Here is a 15118-nt window from a genome sequence, read left to right as displayed (position 1 = left end):
GCTGTTAATTGGGAGACGCACACATCAGTAATTAAAGCAGCAGGGGGGCTTGTGCTATACCAGTTCGCCTCCTTTAAAGCCAGCCCTCCTGTTATAATTCAATCCCGTCCTCCCAATTGATCATTGTGCTGCGCCAGTTTTGCCGCCGGCGGTTTTGTCACGTTCTAATGATGCTTTTCTGAGACTCAAGCCTGCGTCTAGCAGCACGGAGCCCAGTCGGGGCCGTCCTCACCAGCCCATCTGATGAAAGCTGAAGCTTTTGCATTTAGCTGAAGCTAAACACCTGCACAAGGTGCTAAAACACAGAAGGTACATTAATATTCCCACAGTTATTTCACACCATCATGCGTACACATGCTCTTCTGACCAAACTAAAGGTGGCCTTCCAGTCTGGGACACGTTTCTATTCGACTATGAAAGATTTTTGATGTGAACATGACTGGTGAAACCAGAAGAAGAGACTGTTGTACTGACACATACATGTCGAAGCATGTGGAGGTGACAGGAACAATGAGGGTGGGGGCTGGTGGCAGCTTCCACCGTCCCCCCCCGGCTGGCTTTGAGCCCTGCAGGACACGTTCAGCAGCAGCGCCGCAGCAGTTTCCACATGTGCAGGACGGATCGAGCGGGTCGGAACATCCGCAGGCCCAAAGCTGTGGAACGTGAGCTCAAGGCAGGAAGTTTGAGCTGAACCTGAGAGTTGAAACGTTCTTCTTAGTGGACAATTATCCATTCCTTTGTTGAACGTTTTCCATTTGTGACGTAACATCTGCTGTGCAGAGGAAGTCAGGAAGGTGTGGAGCAGCACTTCCTTCCATATGCTGCTCCTGCTTATCTAGACGATGGAGCCGTGCACACGGTGCAATTAGAAGAAGCCGGTAAAGGTGTTTTAAGGTGGCGCTCAGCTCTGTGGGCCGTGTTTGTTGGGTTCTGCTCATCTCTTCGACCCCCCTGAGAACAGCGTTTTACATTTCTGTTTGTAAAACTGTCAACACGTCCACTGGCTGCACTAACGTGTGATTTAGCGCCAACAGAGAGGAGGGATGAGAGTGAGAGAGAGGCAACTGCATGATATCTTGCACATTCTGGAAGTGGAATTTTTTTGCTGCTATCCCCAAACAACACACACCCCCCCCCCCCCCCCCCCCTCCTTTATGTTTGGAGGTGCTTTTTCACCTTTAAAAAACCATATTAAAACCTTTGGAATGTGTACAGGAAGGACACCGAGGTGTGATTTTTTTAAATGAAATTACGGTCCTGATGAAATAGCGAGCGTGTAAACGCTTCGTGTTGGCAGAGAACAAGCGAGCAGAACATGTTGGCCATTAATTGGATTTAAAGTGTGTGTGTGAAACTTACACCTGCCACCAGCTCGTCAACTCAGACGTCCCCGTCACTGCTAATAAGCACCCGAGACAATAGGAGGAGAATAAACAACGGCAGCGACGTGTCGGAACTTTCCTGCAGATAAATCCACCGTCAAACATTCGAAAAGAGAAATTCCCAGTTTCCAACAGCATCAGCTGTCAAACGTAGCACAGGACAAGTCTCTCCCACATCCGTTTGGAGCGGAACGCGAGGAAATCCCACGGAGCAAACGCAGGACTACTGAAGCCTGCCTGCTTCTTCTTTCATTTTTCATTTTTTTTACATTGTTTGGCTTTAATTTACACCTCTGGTTTGCAGCTGTGAGAGGGGAATTCAGCGTCCGCGCCCTCCGAGAGGACGGGCAGCAGCACATTAGCTCGTTTTAACGGACAGTGTAATAACGGTGCCGCGCCGGCCTCCGACGCCATCGGAGCACAGCCAGAGCAGCTCCAGACGCTGGAATATATCCATCAAAGACGCAACGCTGAGTCCAACAGCAGAGCAGCAGGTCTTGGTTTAAAACGGAAGTCTGCGCGCAGGTGCAGCTCTCCTGCACACAAATAGCAGAAGCTTTAGCTAAAAACATCCACAGGCGCGTCCGCAGGAGTGTGGAGTTTAAATTTAAGACAAGAGGCTTTGAAAAAAGAGAGAGAAGTGAGAGCGAAAGTGATGGGGAAAGATAAGAGGAGCCGGAATTGTGCAGCTTCTGGTAACTAACTCTCTGATTAGGCCTTCTCATTGTTCGAATTCATTAAAACAAATATAGTCATTACAACAAATGTGATTCTTTATCATTTAAATATTCAATTGTAAAAATCTAAAATTCTTTGTATGAGCACTTTTTAATTGAAGTCTAATTTAATTCAAATTTCTGTTGGACCAACTTAACAACGTTGTCGGTTCGGGCTGAAAATGAAGAGATGGCGAAACACCCGAAGGCCTGAACGTGTGAATGTGCGGAGCGTGCACGTGCACGTGGCTTCCTGCCGATTATAGTTGCACCAAATGTTGAAAAGGACTTTCAAAAAAACACATTCATGAGAAGCTGTGAGATATTCACTCACACCAGCAAATGCAAGAGCTGACCACAGCCAACAAAGGGAGCGGAGCAGCATCGCCACCGAGAGAAGCTGCACCACACAACACACGGAGCGCAGCATCGCCACCGAGAGAAGCTGCACCACACAACACACGGAGCGCAGCAGCACGCGGAGCACAGCAGCACGTGAGGGTGCATCAGCACGCGGGGCGCAGCAGCACGCGGAGCACAGCAGCACGCGAGGCGCAGCAGCACGCGAGGCGCAGCAGCACGCGGGGCGCAGCAGCACGCGGGGCGCAGCAGCACGCGGGGCGCAGCAGCACGCGAGGGCGCAGCAGCACGCGGGGCGCAGCAGCACGCGGGGCGCAGCAGCACGCGAGGGCGCAGCAGCACGCGGGGCGCAGCAGCACGCGGGGCGCAGCAGCACGCGAGGCGCAGCAGCACGCGAGGCGCAGCAGCACGCGAGGCGCAGCAGCACGCGAGGCGCAGCAGCGAGCAGGGATCCTTTTCCATTTAAATCTAAACATGAGCTGGTTCAGTTTGTCAGAATGAAGCCGACAGGACGAGCGGCACCGTGCGGCTGGAAGGGCCCCGCGGCCCCGATAAACCCCCTCCACATCTCCTGATTAGGCCCCTTCATTAAAGCTGCAAGCGTAACCCTGTTAGGCTGGAATACGCTCACTACGGGTAATCGTGAAAACACTTTTAATCAACGCACAGAAACAGTAGAGACCTTGCTAGAATGCGTTCCCTCCAAATAAAGCAGCCTCTTTATAAACAGGCGCAGCAAAACAGCTAAGACCCTGATGAGACTCCTCACACTCTCCATGGCGGAACCTGCCTGTGAACGTCTCCTGACAGCTCCTTAGCCTCGTTACAGAGAAGCACTTCCTAATGATTCAACCCAGCTTGGAAACATCCACACACTCACAGTAACACTTGGGCGTGCACTTTTGCATCACTGCTAACTGGGTGCACTAATGTGCACGGGCGCCATGACAGCGCGCACGTGGACAGAGGGCCGAGGTGTACGGAGGTGCGTTCGTGAGCGTTTGCTCCCCACAGCACAGTTTAGAAATAAAAATAAAAAGTCGTCGACTGTTTGGAAGAAAAAAACGTCTTTTCTGAATTAAAAAAAAAAGAACTTCTTTTCTTTGCTGCTCACACCTCAAACTGCCACCTCTTGTTCTATGTAGCTGACGCAAATGTGTGTGTGCTTGCTCATCAGCACCCCCCCACACGCACGCACACACACACACGCACACACACGCACACACGCACACACACACACGCGCACACACACGCACACACACACACACACACACACACACACACACACACACACACACACACACACACAGGACAGTTGACACATGGTATATCAGCGGGAGCAGTTCTTTTGTCCTCTTGCTAGTTTTAGCAACGCCGCTACTCTTGGAACACGCTCGGCTTTTGTTCTTTAATGCAAATGTGAAAATCTGAGATTGAATTTAAATACGATAAATTTAAACCAACAAGCTCTAGGTGTATTTTTCCATCCGTGCTATTTTATTCTGTTCTACTTTAGGCCTCTTCAGGCCACCGATTAAATGAAAAGCCTCTCTCGACGCAGTTTTTCCTTCTTATGGTTTGTATTGATGAAGAGAAACACAAATATGTGACTAATGTTCTTCGAGGTGCTCTTCTGTGACTCAGAGGTGTTGCTTCTGTCATGCAGCATTAGCAGCTGTGTTGTGGCACCGATCTGGAGCTGTGGCGGCCGAACTCTGGCAGAACGAAGCGCCAATCATCCAAAGAAGGCGGGATTTGAACCATGGCTGCCGGGATTGTGACAGGTATGAATCAGAGGTGAGGAAGGGCACATTCCTGCATTTATTACTGTGTAATAAAGGAGGCCATTTCGGAGCTAAGGCTACATCCATGTGTGAATTTACAATGCCGACGTCAAACATCCTGGGTACTTGTGCATCTTTTTGCCCTGGTCAGGTTTGCCTCCCCATCTTTAGCCCCCCCGGGTGTGAGGAACACGGGCGCTAACGGTGCTACGGGAAGCTTCAGCAGACACCCCGATAAAGGTGGTCAGATAGAAGGAAAGGGCGCTGATGAGCAGCATATTATGGGATGGCATTAGGCAAACGGACGTCAATAGAAATAGTAAAATAACGGAAGTGACGCTGGATCTATTTGAGCCGTCCACGTGCTCGGACCAGTGCTTTTAACACCTGTGTGTGTGTGCGTGCGTGTGTGTGTCACTATTAGAAAGACTATTAGACAAAATTACTTACAACTTGCATCATTCAGTAAAAAGCTCAACATCTTGGCTTAAACACGCAGCCACGACGCGCACGCTCCCGCGCTCGTTCCTCCAGACGCGTTATGATGCTGCGTTTCTACAGAAAGAATCAAAAACAAAGAATAAAACAATTCAACAAAAATACATCACTGCAGCAATAAAATCCCCGAGAAGCTTGACGGGATGATGCGGGTCGGAGCGGCTCTAAAGAACCGCAACACCTTTAGATTCACGCACGTCGACGAACCCCGCGGCCTCCTTCCGCCGCGGCCCCCATCTGAAGTCTCAAGCTGCCCCCCAGCGGCTCTGCACGGCACCGCTCTGGACAAGGTGGTTCGGGGCCTCCAAAGGTCTGGGAGGTTTGATCACCACACACACACACACACACACACACACACACACACACACACATACACACACACACACACACACACACACATACACACACACACACACACACACACTCTCTAGTTTATCTGAATATTGTGTACCATCTGGATAATAAAGCTTTACAGTTAATGAGATCATATTTTATCAGAGAATTCTGATTTGCCAGCTCATATTGTCCCAATTCAGAACAAATTCCTAAACCTTTCCAGCAGAACCACCTGGCACTCCGGCCTGGCTGCCCCCCCCCCCCCCCTTCATTACAGGGGGAGCAAAACAGCATTACCCAGAAAACATCTGCTTGTGCCGGCTGAGCCCACAACATGGACGCCCGTGCGTCCCTGCTGGCGCGCACGGGCCGCGCAAGGCTGCCAGGATGCACAGAACCGACTGGAGAATGCGGGCCGAGGCTCCGCTTGGTTCGCCTGTCCTTCCACCTGCTGACCCCCCCGCCCCCCGGAGTGAATGGCAGCTCTGCCGTGACAGATGAGGGGGCGTCTGTCAGCAGTCGCTGCTCGTGAGAATTCCCGGATTCTTGGACCAAACAGATCACACGGAAGATGGTGGAAACATGCTGCGCGGCTCCTCGCATATCCGCCCTCATACCGAGCCGGAACCGCCGGGCTCGGTGTTCTCCGGCTCCGGTGCAGCTCCGCAGCTCGCTGCGTTTCCTTGGTTTATTGCGCCACCGTGTGGCCACCATGAGCATTGCTTCAAAACAAAAACGCGTAGCAGCGATGACGTCTCCAGCTTTCCTCTTTTATTCTCATGGTTCGATCTCCCTCTGGTGCTCTCCTGTATAAAAGTACCAAATGGAATATTTAAAAAGTTTTTTTTGCTGGTGCGTGTGTGAATTTACAACTTGCTCATAGTTTTGTTTTTTGCATAATTCCTGGAATCGATTTTTACCTTTATTCTAAATATGTTCCCTTCCCATCGTAATATCCAGCAGCCAATAACCAGGGGGAGAGATGGGAGGGGGAGAGATGGGAGGGAAGGGGGAGAGAGGTGGGGTAAGGGGGAGATGGGAGGGGGAGAGATGGGAGGGGGAGAGATGGGAGGGAAGGGGGAGAGAGGTGGGGTAAGGGGGAGATGGGAGGGGGAGAGATGGGAAGGGAGGGGTGAGATGGGAGGGGAGGGGGAGAGAGGTGGGGTAAGGGGGAGATGGGAGGGGGAGAGATGGGAGGGGAGGGGGAGAGAGGTGGGGTAAGGGGGAGATGGGAAGGGAGGGGTGAGATGGGAGGGAAGGGGGAGAGAGGTGGGGTAAGGGGGAGATGGGAGGGGGAGAGATGGGAGGGAAGGGGGGAGAGAGGTGGGGTAAGGGGGAGATGGGACGGGAGGGGGTGAGATGGGAGGGGAGTGGGAGAGAGGTGGGGTAAGGGGGGAGATGGGAGGAGGGCAGAGAGCAGCGCGCCTGCGGACGTCTGTCTCCGGCCCCGCCCCCCGCAATGGGGCCCCCGCCCCTCGTCAGGGCCCCCGCCCCCCGCCAGGGCCCCCGCCCCTCCCCAGTCAGGGGCCCCGCCCCCCGTTAGGGGCCCCTCTCTCACCGGCTCGTCCATCAGAATGAGGCGGCCGCGCTGCGCGCCCTGGCGGAGCGGAGCGCGCAGCGCGGCCACGGAGCTGTGAAGCAACTTGACGAGATGCTTCAGACGTCACGAGGAGCCGAGTTGACGGAGGTATTATTATTATTATTATTTTTATTATTATTATTATTACAGCACGTTTCCAACGCCACCACCTGTTGTAGCTCCCGAAGGGTGGCGCGAGCCGTTTCCACCGTGTTTAGGGACTTAATTGACTTTAATTATTAAGTGCAACTCGCTGACGTCACCCCCCAACGCTGCTGAGGCTTGGACCGAATGTTGCTTCATTCCAGTCTGAGTTTCTGCAACATTTTCGTTGACAGTTGTCGCTTCGCCGCACGTGTGCGGAGGTAATTAACGCGCACGAAGCGGTGCGCGCCCCCCCCACCGCGGGATTAAAAGTCTTGCGGAGGCCAAAGCCGCGGCCTTCAGGCCCGAGCGTGGCCCAGTCAGGCGCGTTTGGGTCTCCGAGACATCATTCAATTACCCACAGGCCACAGTTAAAATAACAATTAGAAAATATACATTTATATGCTATTAACACCGAAACCTTATTGTTTTAGCTGCGGTACCGTGGCTACATTGAAAATGTTCCACATTCTTAATTATCTAATGAAACTTAAAAAACTCGTCATTGCTGCCTAAATTCAATTTCTGTCACCAGGTCACATTAAACACAGTTTTTATACCCTGAAGCGTACAGTTGCTGAAAAGGATTTTGGTGTGTGTGTGTGTGTGTGTGTGTGTGTGTGTGTGTGTGTAGGGGCTCGTGTTTTGCACCTTTGTGTAGAAATAAAAGCAGGTTTTGTAGAGACATGAACGATGGCCTGTAGCCTCTGACGTGTTCTATTTCCAGGGGCGACGGAGGAAGATGGAGGTCTCAGGTGATGTCCAGCTGGAGCCCCGCCCTCTTCTGTGGTCAGAGGCCAATCAGCAGAACGGAGGACGGACAGGAAGGCGGCGGCGGCGAGGCTTTGACGGATGTGAAGGCGGCTGATGCTAAAGTAAGTGACAGAACCCCGGCAGCACATGCGCAGCTGCTCTGTGTGTGTGTGTGTGTGTGTGTGTGTGTGTGTGTGTGTGTGTGTGTGTGTGTGTGTGTGTGTGTGCTGACTGATGAGATCCTCCCTGACCGGTGGCTTATTGTGGGTGATCTGGTCTCTGCTGCTGCCTTTGCATGTTTCTGTGCTGGTAGGTGGTGGCCAGTGATGAAGTGTGTGTGTGTGTGTGTGTCACTGCTGAAAGAGAAAGTGAAACTGTGTGTTTGTGGTCTGGAGCTTCAGTGGCTTTCAAAGGGAAGGAGGTGTTTTGTTGTGGGTTAGCACACTGCTAGCACGGACACGTCTGCACCTTCAGAGGTCAGAACCTTTTAGTGTCACAGTCTGACGGGTCACATCTAACGCAGAACACACACACACACACACACACACACACACAAAAGCCCTTAAGTTTCTAGCTAACGAGGCCACAGGCACCATGATTACACCTGTACGACCTGTGTTTGCGAATTAGGAGTTTGATCGACACTTTACTGACCTTAGACCTGGAAGTGTGTGTGTGTGTGTGTGTGTGTGTGTGTGTGTGTGTGTGTGTGTGTGTGTGTGTGTGCGTGTGTGTTGCAAACGCAATGTTTTGCTTATTAGGTCATTTTGTTTCATGGAGAAAAAGATGGAAAATATAAATACTGTGCAGGTGCTCCCATCTGGTACCTGCGGGTGGTTTTGTGTTTTCTGTTGTGTTATTATTGGATGTGAAATAGTTTTATTGGTGAGAGGTGGCAGGAGACAACCAGAGAGAAAAGGTTAAATGTTGCCGTAGTGCTCTGGAGCAGCGAGTTAAAGAGTTTAAGCTACAACGACGTCCTGATCAAATCGCTTTTTCTCTTCGTGTCCTCGCTAAAAGCAACAAATAATTGGATTTGAAACCTCGAGGAAAATTAAAGTTTTACCACAGAAAAAGAGCGTAGGTGTAATTTCCCCGATGTGGGATCAATAAAGTTTTTTATCCTTATCCTGATTCCTTATTGTGTGGGTGAGGATATTAGCTGGGGGGAGGAAGGTTAGCTTAGCTCTGGGGGGGAAAGTGGAGCACCACGGGGGTGTTCAGGGGGTACTCGGGGGTGTTCAGGGGGTACTCGGGGGTACTCGGGGGGCAGTCGGGGGTGTTTGGGGGGTACTCGGGGGTGTTTGGGGGGTACTCGGGGGTGTTCGGGGGGTACTCGGGGGTGTTCAGGGGGTACTCGGGGGGGGGGGGGGGCGGTATTCAATGAGCAAGCGACAGATTTCCACTTGTGGCGCTCGTGCTTGTGACTGTTGTTGTGAAACGTCGTTCTTATGTCTGTGGCGTCATCAGAAGACCTGAATGTGACTCAGCTGCCTTTTTGGTGGGAAGTTTTGATGAAGGTGAAGGATCGAGACCATGTCCTGAACCCTGACAGAACCTGGTCCACAGCCGTGCCCCAGACCTCCGTGTTGGAGGTCCACGACCTTTAAACGACCTGAGAGACTTGATGAACTTTGTGCTCATTATTCTCTAATTATCTGGGCCGGAGCTTCAGTTATCTGTTACTGATGATGAGCTGCCGTCATTTGGAAGATTTTCCACTAATTAGTGTCATTCACAAACGACCTTTAACTCATTAACAGTGTTGGAAACATAAACAAGTCATCAAAGATGCAGCAGAACACGTCTTAGTTTGCTGATTCTGCATCTTTCCCTCATAAAAAGGTTCAGGAACCAGGAACTTTCATTGGTTTTGTGTTATTTTGGTTCCTTTTCATCGTTGAAATCATCGTAAACCCGAATGACTGATTTATTTTAATTAGAAGCCAAACTTTGGAGTTAACGTTGAGACGGGAGATGAATGTTGCTGCCACTGATTAAATCTGATTCCACCAATAAGAGAAGAGTTTGTTAAATCTGTTAAACTGCTCAGACTGAAGATTGTTTACGTTTCCAAATGAGCTACATGAGTTTTCTGTTTGCTAATTAATGACATCGCGCCGGAGCCGCTCGTCTGGAACCTTCTCCACTTGTCCAGATGCTTCCGGAACTTTTGTTGCTTTATTACACCTGGAACAGCAGATGGCGCCTGACCTGGAGCGCCACAGTCACATGACGGGATCATGTGACTGATGCTCGGGGAGACAAACCTCTGAAACTGTGTTTGTCTTTCCTGTCGAGTTGTCGTGGACTTTTTAGATAATTGGCCTATTAATCTCTAAATCTCCATTTCTGGTCTTGGACCAACCGGTTAGGGTGAGGGTTAACCCGAGGGTGAGGGTGAGGGTTAACCCGAGGGTGAGGGTGAGGGTTAACCCTGGGGTTAGGGTGAGGGTTAACCCTGGGGTTAGGGTTAACCCTGGGGTTGGGGTGAGGGTTAACCCTAGGGTTGGGGTGAGGGTTAACCCGAGGGTGAGGGTTAACCCAAGGGTGAGGGTGGGTGGTGTGCTGCTCAGCTCTATAGGCTCAAGCCCAGGTCCCCTCCAGCCTCATGAGGCCAGGGTGTGTTGGTGCTGCAGCCCGTCAGCCGTTCCCTCACACCTGAGTCCCGTTGAGCACCTGTGGGTCATCACGTGTCTGCGGCCGCCACTGCCCTAACCCTCCGCCCTGAAGGGGTTAATGATCCCGGTTAATGATCCTGGTTTTCCTTTATCGTATATATCCTCCTTTATTTGGAGTCTTTGCTGAAACGGTGGTTCTGGGCTCTGGTGCTGCTCGTGAGGTTGTTGGTTCCCAGCTGGGCCATCGAGGTCGCGCTTTAGCCCCTGATGGGGGCATTAGGGGCAGAGGGTCACTAATGAGCAGGTGACAGAGCGGGACACAGATTTTTAAATCCTTTGATCTACTTGTGATCACACTAGTGTCAAGGTGCCGGTCGTATTGCCCCCCCCCCCCCCCCAACCAGCCAGGGTGTTGCTGTTCCTGTTATTTTAATTAATCTGTCATGGTTCTGCATCACGACGTCAGTGGTTCTGTTTGTCCCTCAGCAACAGAATCGGATCTCGGCTCAGAGTATCCAGATGGTCGTGGGTTCTATTATCGGGACCGGCGGATCACAGGGATCCTATTAGCTGCTGTCACACATTCAGACTCCAGCTCTGTCTGGGAGCGCCGTTGATCCGAAGGGAACGTTCTGCCCAGATGGACCGACCGTCTCGTCCACACGCGTGGGTTCTACACCACAGCGGCCGTCAGCATTAGTTCAGACCCGCTGAGATCAAAGGGTTCTGTTTGCTCCGTGGCGCTGGTGACACGTCGCTCTGATTGGATCGCCCACTCCCGATCACATGACTGAAGGGACCGATGGGATTTAGCAGAGTCTCCAGTTATTGGACCCCACGTCCACCCAGACAGTATCATGACCCCAAGCCTGATGTTAGGACTGATCCTGATTGGTGTCGTCTGTTGCTGCGTCTGTTGCTGCTGTGTGTGCTGCTGCTGCGTGTGTTGCTGCTGCGTGTGTTGCTGCTGTGTGTGTTGCTGCTGTGTGTGTTGCTGCTGTGTGTTGCTGCTGCGTGTGTTGCTGCTGTGTGTGTTGCTGCTGTGTGTTGCTGCTGCGTGTGTTGCTGCTGCTGTGTGTGTTGCTGTGTGTTGCTGCTGCGTGTGTTGCTGCTGTGTGTGTTGCTGCTGTGTGTTGCTGCTGTGTGTTGCTGCTGCGTGTGTTGCTGCTGCGTGTGTTGCTGCTGCTGTGTGTGTTGCTGTGTGTTGCTGCTGCGTGTGTTGCTGCTGCGTGTGTTGCTGTGTGTGTGTTGCTGCTGCGTGTGTTGCTGCTGCGTGTGTTGCTGTGTGTGTGTTGCTGCTGCGTGTGTTGCTGCTGCGTGTGTTGCTGCTGCGTGTGTTGCTGCTGCGTGTGTTGCTGTGTGTGTGTTGCTGTGTGTTGCTGCTGCGTGTGTTGCTGCTGCGTGTGTTGCTGCTGCGTGTGTTGCTGTGTGTGTGTTGCTGCTGCGTGTGTTGCTGCTGCGTGTGTTGCTGCTGCGTGTGTTGCTGTCAAAACCGTCTCCCTCTGTTTTACCATCCTTATCACAACTACACATGAGGGACAGCAGTGGGCTGAGATGGTGGCGCAGCACAGGCTGTGTGCATGTAGCACGCTGCGCTCCTCTACATCTATGCTGCATAGTAAAGACCTCAGCAGCAGCAGCAGCTTTGTTAGCAGCAGCATTATTAGCAGCAGCAGCATTATTATTAGCAGCAGCAGCAGCATTATTAGCAGCAGCAGCAACAGTAGTAGCAGCAGCTTTGTTAGCAGCAGCATTGTTAGCTGCAGCAGCATTATTAGCAGCAGCAGCAGCAACAGTAGTAGCAGCAGCTTTGTTAGCAGCAGCATTATTAGCAGCAGCAGCAGCATTATTAGCAGCAGCAGCAGCATTATTAGCAGCAGCAGCAGCTGTATTAGCAGCAGCAGCACCAGCAGCTGTATTAGCAGCAGCATTAGCAGAAACAGCATTAGCAGCAGCTTTATTAGCAGCAGCTTTATTCGCAGCATTAGCATTAGCATTAGCAGCATGGGCCAGCTGAGTGTGCTGTGATGGTGTGTAAATGAAATGTAATGGGGGCTTCATCAAAACTACTGATTACGAATGACAGATTTCTCCCCTGTGTGTGTGTGTGTGTGTGTGCGTGTGCGTGCGTGCGTGTGTGTATAAACGGTCTAATTAGATAAACTCCCATTACAGTAAAAGTGCATCACTCTCTTTTGTAAAGGCTATAATTAGAGCGGTGCTGAGAGTGAGCTGTAATTATCTTATTTTTCATGTACTGTTAAACTGCTCGTAATGTGAGCCAGTAGATCACATTAGATCATTTGATCTAACGGCAGCACTCGGCTGGGGTCATCCTCCTGTTATAACAGTGTTATAACGTCACTGTTATAACACTGTTATAACGTTCCTGTGGAGAAAGTGGCCAGTTCTAGCAGCATGGCTACCAGAACACTTTCATTGTATCAATATTGCTGATTACATTTGATCACCAAAGTCCGAAATTTTGAGGAAAAAACGAATTCTCATTGATTGCGTAATCTCCATGGTAACACCTCCGGGTCTCCCGGACTGACTCAGCGTTTTTGTGCATCTGTCATGTGATGCGGGGCCGTTCAATCCACGATCCCCTGAGTCGGTCTGATGGACTCCTGATCCCACAGCTTCCTGCTGTGGATCCCGTTCTGATTACTCTGCACTTTTGGGTCGTCAGAGAGGATTTAGAGGCCACGACTCAACGAAACAGCGTCAATATAACCGAACATATAACAGAAAAAGTGTTGAGGTTCCTTTGAGCTTTAGCTAACACTTGTAACGGCGCTAATATTGTCTGAGCACCTAAACCAGCGAGTTAGCTCACTGGTGACTTTACACTGGGTTAGCCAGTTAGCCAAGGGTAACCAGGTTAGGAGCACAGTGCTGGGCCAGGAGAGATCCAGTAGATCAGGAACGCTGTTGGGGATTCTTGATACTTTGGGTGATGCGTTAGCATATAAGCTCCAGTTATTATGGGATGCATCCAGCAGACGAGCAGATATCCCTCCTCTTCCTCAGCTTCCCTTTTTCTTTTCTGCCATCAAAGAAAATTAAAAGCTTCTGATTTACCCAGATTTGACATAAATGTTCTTAAACTCCAGTAAACTAACTGGAACAACTAGCTCCAGTTAGTTTACTAGCAACTAGCAACTAGCTAACCGGCCCGTAAAGCTCCATGGAAGATACCTCCGTTTCTGTCTGGACGGTAATTAATTCTAAACGAGGCTCTTTCCTGTTTCTGAGCATGTTTGTTGCACGATAAAGGAAGTTTGTGAGAGATGTTCACAGATGTTCTGCTGTTGCCGTGGCGACGGACGAGCCGAAACATGAAGTCCTGCGTGCGTCCTCCACCATCACTCCAGATGAATTCACCACATCAAAATAGTGAATGAATCCCCAAACTTTTCTTAAATAAATACATTTCAAATACGAAAACCAAGAAAATAAATGATGACGTTGCCGAGGAAACGTTGATTCCTCCTCATTTATCTGCTGACTCAGCAGTTTCTCCCAAACGTTTGTCCTTGTTTATGCAGATTAATCCAATAATGAATAATTCAGTTATTCTGGTTTGGACAGATTTAGTTACAATCTGATTCAGTCAGATTCAGTCATCACAGGCTACCCCCCCCATAGTGCCCCCCCCATACTACCCCCCCATACTGCCCCCCCCATACTGCCCAATATTTCTGCCCATCTAATCAAGTCACTAATCACTTAATTAATTAGTGAAACAGTGAATTTATTGAACACTAGTCGACGTCGGTTACATCAACATTAGGAGATGCTGCTGTAACTTGAACACAGCATCCACATCGGAATGCTTTGTTGCCATGGTAACGGTAAACATAAGGTTAAGTAAAGCACAGCGCAGATGGGATTTAGGATCCCTGCTGGATCCCTGCTGGATCCCTGCTGGATCATCCCAGGGAAGATCAACAAACCCAGTTTCTGGACATGTTCCGCCCACCTGAGACCTTCTACAGAACCGGGAAGTTCTGATCCAGCAGCTTCACACTGGGAAGATAATAGATTTCAAAATTAAAAGATATCTCATTATATTCAGACTAAATTGTGTGGAAATTTAGTGTGTGTGAGTGTGTGTGTGTGTGTGTGTGGGGGGGGGGGGGGCAGGCTTTAGTGCCCTGTTGAACCACTTAAAAGATTCTATTTAACAGGTCAGCTGAGCAATTACTCAAGGGTTTAATTGGAATCCCGAGTGGAGTGACATGATTTATGCAAATGAGCTCATTAATATGCAGGCCTGCAGTGGATGCCTAAATTAAAAGGGCTCATCCGCCAGCGCTTCCATTACGGGAAATTAGAGCGCGATAATAACTCCAAACACACACATTTGTTTTCTGCAGACATTCGGATCAGAACAGAGAAAGATCCGGAATCCCGAGTCAGGAAAACGCTGCTAATTGTCCCTCGTTCCAGCCTGATTCATATCTGCAGGCCTCCGCCTTTAATTGGCTCACCGAGCAATTAAGAGCACATTTAGCTCCTAATTGCTTTTCCCTGGTTTGTTGTGGGTGCGGAAGCTTCATCGTTCTGGTCGGAGCTGCGTCTGATTCACGTCTCATTTCCAGTAAACGTCTCGGTCGTCAGGAGACAGTCGGCCTGCTAGTAATGACAGTTACGACACTGTTTACTATTACTGCAGCTAGTAATGACAGTTACGACACTGTTTACTATTACTGCAGCTAGTAATGACAGTTACGACACTGTTTACTATTACTGCAGCTAGTAATGACAGTTACGACACTGTTTACTATTACTGCAGCTAGTAATGACAGTTACGACACTGTTTACTATTACTGCAGCTAGTAATTACTGCTAATTACCTGTACAGAGAGCAGGAGAGTCCTGGCACCTCCACTAATGTCAGCACTTTTAATAACTGTTATTGCTAATTGGCAACTCTGAT

The 15118-nt window shown here is 50.2% G+C and overlaps 2 long non-coding RNA genes across 5 annotated transcripts in view; one reads left to right on the top strand and one right to left on the bottom strand.

Annotated features, from left to right (window-relative positions):
* Nucleotides 1-3990: 3990 nt before the first annotated feature.
* Nucleotides 3991-4993, bottom strand: LOC115251802 (uncharacterized). Its single transcript, XR_003890342.1, has 3 exons — nt 4938-4993; nt 4693-4797; nt 3991-4224 (listed from the first exon to the last, which is right to left on the bottom strand). It is a non-coding gene; the product is annotated as an uncharacterized lncRNA (long non-coding RNA).
* A 2568-nt stretch (nt 4994-7561) lies between these two features.
* Nucleotides 7562-15118, top strand: part of LOC115251666 (uncharacterized) — a 30711-nt gene continuing 23154 nt past the window's right edge. For all 4 annotated transcript variants that reach the window (XR_003890186.1, XR_003890185.1, XR_003890184.1 and 1 more), the window contains exon 1: nt 7562-7674. This is a non-coding gene — a long non-coding RNA (uncharacterized lncRNA). The remainder of the gene's footprint in view (nt 7675-15118) is intronic.

Source organism: Takifugu rubripes, chromosome 12 (assembly GCF_901000725.2).
Source record: "Takifugu rubripes chromosome 12, fTakRub1.2, whole genome shotgun sequence".
Lineage (NCBI taxonomy): Eukaryota > Metazoa > Chordata > Actinopteri > Tetraodontiformes > Tetraodontidae > Takifugu > Takifugu rubripes.
This window is presented reverse-complemented; position numbering and strand designations above follow the sequence as displayed.